The sequence below is a fragment of the Diadema antillarum genome, unplaced genomic scaffold (assembly GCF_040938485.1).
Source record: "Diadema antillarum isolate AM-2024a unplaced genomic scaffold, OU_Dant_1.0 seq00000941_RagTag, whole genome shotgun sequence".
Taxonomy (NCBI): domain Eukaryota; kingdom Metazoa; phylum Echinodermata; class Echinoidea; order Diadematoida; family Diadematidae; genus Diadema; species Diadema antillarum.
In genome coordinates, this window is record NW_027271791.1 from 173,535 (window position 1) to 178,935 (window position 5,401).

The window sequence follows — 5,401 nt, forward strand, 5'->3', positions numbered from 1 at the left end:
CCATCCTTCAAGGCTTCGATATACACTGTATCTCATTTTCAGCAAAATCACCATGCGTGTTCTGCCATGACAATTTACTTGCGCTCTTGTTGCTAAACGTTCTTTATCATCTTTCCCCCACTTTCGTTTTCATTTGTTAAACCACAGATTGGACTTACCAGCCGCGACCCAATAAACGTCGTCACAAGCGAGAGACAACACTACCAACGTCACCACCAGGCCCTGCCACCCACATGCTGCTTGTGATGCCCGACGGCGAGCAGATACTGTGCCCTGCGATGTCCGCCACAAGTTGCCCAGCGATGTCCAATCCCAGTGGCCAATCAACACTCATGCACGCTAGCCAAACAATGCCTACCCAGATTGTCAAGTCGATTTCCGTCCAGAAAAACCTAGAAATTTCTACTCAGAACAATCAAGCCATAACTGACCAGAATAACCAGGTCCTGTATGCCCAAAATACCCCAGCGATTTCTGCCCAGGCGATGCCTGCCCAGAATGTCTCATTTGTATCCCTCTTGAGTGACCAAGCGTTGCCTATCCCCAATAATGCGGCTATGTCCGGCCAGAATGTCCAAACTATGTCAGCTGTAAAACTCCAGACGATGCCAAGCCAAGATGTCCGGACGGTGTCGGACCAGAGTGTCAAGACGGTTTCTGCCCTCGGTGACTCAACAATGCCCAGCCAAAGCAGCCAGACGACGCCTGTCCAGAGTGTCCAGACGATGCCTGTCCAGAGTGTCCAGACAGTGTCCGTTACCAGCGGCCGAACGAAGTCTGTCGAAAAACAGCACGACCTAGCTAAGTCAGGGCAGAATGATCGAACCAAGGCCAAAGTCAGTAAGAAAGCAACAACAGCACGCAAAACAGGTGATAAGAAAAGCCCTCCCAGCTTCTATACATGTACAAAGCGTATCACCCCTGGCCTATCGCTAGGAAAGCATACATATATATGACATGACAGTTTTTATGAGCTTTTAAATGTTTAAACACGCAGTGAAAATGTTTGGCATCGAAGAAGACATATTTATCAATTGATGGAGGAGTATGTTTTGTTATCATGAAGCGTCCATATTCTATACTTGACAAATATGTTACTTACATACGTCACTGATGAGTGGGGGGAAAACCCGAAACCATATTGAGATTTCAATACGAGGGTGAAAATTTGGTTAATGACGTACCGTGTAGGAATAAATAACAAAGACTAAAGAATCACAAAGTCGTCAAAATGCTTCAAAGTAGAAATGAAAGCCACCATTTTTCTTCTAATGCATGTAGAGCTGTCATGATGATGTTACTGATGTAAAAACCACACAATTGTACATATTTATACTCAACAACACATACAACTCATACGCCTTTCAATATCTATCATAATTGTACGTTTCATGTAATTTTCTTCCCAAGTCAAAGGGCAAAGACAGAACAGAACAGCTGTCGCTTCCACTGTGCCATCGATGAGTACACCACAGATTGGCATCGCGGGAAGTCCAGTAGAGACGGTAAGATTTCAGCCAAGATATCTACTTATCTGATCAAATAATCTTTCTATTTTATTGTTAGAGTGACATTTCTTCTTGTCTTCAGGTCGTTGATGAGGCTCGGCATTCAAGATCCAGTGACCAATTATGAGTAGTGTTTAAAACGGCATACAATACAACTGTGTGTCCTGGCAATTTGTTCTTGAACAGAATATATTTTTCCAGGTTCGAAAATGGTACTTGATCATGTAGAGTGCAATGGTTTGGTGTTTCTGAAAACGCGACACTGACCGTCAAGATTCAGTGACTGTTCTTAAACTAAAGATGGCCTACATTGTACACGTTTCCCATTCAAAGCCCAGTCATTTAAGATCTCCTTGGTGCACCCAGATGTGAACAGGCAGGATTCCTAAGCACAATTTGCCATGAGTGCGTCCCGATTCGGTAACATTTTGGATGACTATTGAAAAACAGCCGAATGAAATCAAATCTTTTCTGGATATTGACATCAATTTCACACCGTGAGATGCCACTGTATGAGATACACTGTACACGCTACGTGTAGAGAACGTTACCTTCTAACTGCGTATGTATCACAAAGTGTCTATTTTTATGTTGATTACTGTGAACACAGGGTGGACAGATCTTGTATACCGTGAACCAGGTTCAGCAACAGGATGGAAGATACGTGTACCTCACGCCTGTCACCGTCGCACAATCAACGGCAATCATGCCTCAGCAGGTCTCTAGCCTTGCGTTGAACACCATCAACCTGCCGACTCAGTTCCAGCAGACTTCCGGAGACAAGGGCAAGACTCAGTCTACCATCACAAATCCTCCCCAGGGAGGGCAAATGGTGCAGCTGGATGGCAGTGTGATCAACACCTCCTTTCCGTTTTACTTCACCTCGATCCCATCCGCTCCGGAAGCGACCTCCCGTCCACAGAGCGCGACGAGCTCTAAGAAGACGCAGGATGTAGCGCTGCTCAGCACCCCTGCCCCAACCTTTGGCGCACCCGGAGTGACCCCTGTCGACATTTCCCCGGCCGTCGACGAGCCGCAAAAGGAGGCGCAGCATCAGGCCGCAAAACAAGAAGAAGCTTCCAAACCTCACGCCGAGCAGACAGTGACAACGACGTGCGACATCAGCACGCCGGATCGACTCCTGGCGAGCTTGACGGTGCCGCCGTTGGACGACGACAGCGAGCGTCTGTTCGATCGAGTCATGAAGATGACGTTTAAGACGACACCTGTGAACTCCAACCCGTCCTAGAGAAATCTGAAGCGGGATAACATTCTGAAGTGGGATTACATAAACTACCTGTAACTCGGCATCTGGAAACCCTCCCTTTACAAAAGCTTCCAGGCTGCCAATAGGATCACATAAATCAACCATGTTGGCTGTCGTTATGCCAGTTTGACACCTCTCATTCCAATGTTTGCCAAGCTGATTCCATGCGGCTGATTACAGCCAGCTTTGATTAGTATTTGCATTCCTTCTGGCAAAATGTTGAAGTGTTACTTGTTAATGCTTGTTAATCACACGTAATAATAATGCTGTTGTCTTTCTTAAGATCTTTTCTTATTCTGTTGAAATGTATATACTTGTACATTGTACCGTTTTTCTTGGAACTGAATTCATTAGATGAAGTTCAAAGCTAGTCCAGTATCTGATCTTTTTGAGTGCTTATATGGTTGCAAAGAAAAGTGCAGCTGCCAATCATTTTTTTTTTTCTTTTTGAGCCCTCAAAGTACGCATCTTGCGTACTTGTGACCTAATGAATATAATTATTGTATAATACACGTGTACCTGTAATGTTGTAAATGTCTCTATCATTAACAAGTTTATCTCCTTTACAAGAAGAAGAGTATGAAGTGCCAATGAAGTTTTTAATGTCAGGAAAAGGGGTGGGTAATAGGTGTAGTAAACAAGAAGAAGAAGAAGAAAAAGGCTTCCGACCATGTACCACTACATACATCAGCAGCAGAGTAATTTCAACTGGGGAAAGTAATGGCATAATATTATTATCCATTAGACTTGGAGAAAATGATATGTCCCGACAACTTGCTGCAGGTGTTGGATAGCGCCAAATTGTAAATCAATGCATTGCCTTAAAAAAAGACAGTTGACTTTCGTTAAAGTTGACTGCATGTCAGTGAAAGTAAGAAAGTTAAAATTTGTCTTTCATGCATTTCTCCTTGTATTTTGTTTCGCTAATTTGTTATATTCCTCTTGATGTATACAAAATAATTCTTTGTGTTTGTGCTTTCCATGAAAAAAGGCATACCGGTATTCAAACCCGATTTGTCAATGAAATACAAATATTTGATTACTGAACATTTAATCTTAATTAATTGTAGCTGTGTTGCTTGAACAAATTGTACATGATGTTCTTGTTCAAACTTTGCATATTTACAATTGAAAATAAATGTTTTGTTCCGATTCTCCTGCATCTGGAAAAGTTTGTCATTCTTGCACTGAATGCATACGCACTTAACTGTACTTTGGATGTAATAAGTAGCATTGGCAGGTTAAGGGAAGGGGATGCTTTGAACAATGCAAACTAGCAGAACAGCTGAAAAGAAACGTTTTTCACTCAGATTCTGTTGCATGTGGAAAGCTCTCTAGTACTGCATTAGTAGTATACTTTGGTTGTAATAATTACTGTTGTAGATGAAGGAATGGGGCATTACAGACAACACATCCCCCCCCCCCCAACATCATCAGCCAATACACTGTAGCTCACACAATCATCTCAAACCTTCATGGCAAATACAGACGCTTTACAAACAAAACAAAACATAACAGAAATCATTGAATTCCGATATAATATTAAATAACTGAAGCTTTATTCAAGCCGCATTTCATTTTTTTCTTCTATACAACAGTTACCATCTTTGAAGATCCTCCAAAAGAGCTGTATCCAATGGACTAATGAATGCAACAGTTATCGTAATTCAGTGTATTCCATTGGACGGAGAGTGAAGTTATTACATCACAAGCCTCTTACATGGTGTTCAAGTTAGGCTCCTTTAATCATTTTACTCTTATTTTCTTTGTGTTTGAATGTGTGAGAACATTTTGCAAGCTGCACTGCAACTTTTCATACTCTAGTACTGGTAAACTGATGTAGATCATGGTTCATCCAGTTGAAGCATAACTCCCAAAATTCTTTAAATGAATCAGAAAATTGGATCTGAACTTCCGTCATGTGACACTTTGTTGAAAAAATAACAATCAGCTTCTTCAGGCATCCTTCTATTGGAAGAATGGTCCTTGTATGCTAAATGTCGCATGATCTGAGTTCAGATCCAGTTTTCTGATTTATAAGAATTTACTATAGGGTGTTCATCTAAACTTGTTTCTTCTGTGAGACATATCTGATATAAAAAATGCAGTTTCCCAAGATAGGCTGTCTCACATAATGTAAAGCTAGCTAGTGAGGTTTGTTTGAGGGGTGCACTTGAGGAAGAAGCCAAGCAGTGTCACATTACCATGGTCACTTCTTTCACATGTGAGGACGCCAAGACATGCATACATTTGCTGTTCTTTTACATATGATTGACACTTTTTTAGCTTTAAAAATTGCACTTGAGGCATTAATACAATCAATCATATATCACTAAAACGGACTTCTAGAGAAACTTGCACTTGAGATTGTTAGCGCCACTACTATTTAGCGAAAATATGGAACTTCACGAATTCCACATATCTGTGTTTCCATTTTTTGATCAATTTTAGCAAAACTTTTGCTGTCCTAATAGGTTCATTGCACTCTTATCAAAGTCGTTGCTAACAAGGGGTTGAATCTCATCCCTTCGTCAAGGTCAACTCAAACATGGAATGAGCCGCTCCTATGTCAAAGTGAACCTAGTAAACATGGGCAGAGTCTCTCTCTTTTTTTTTTTAATGTCTC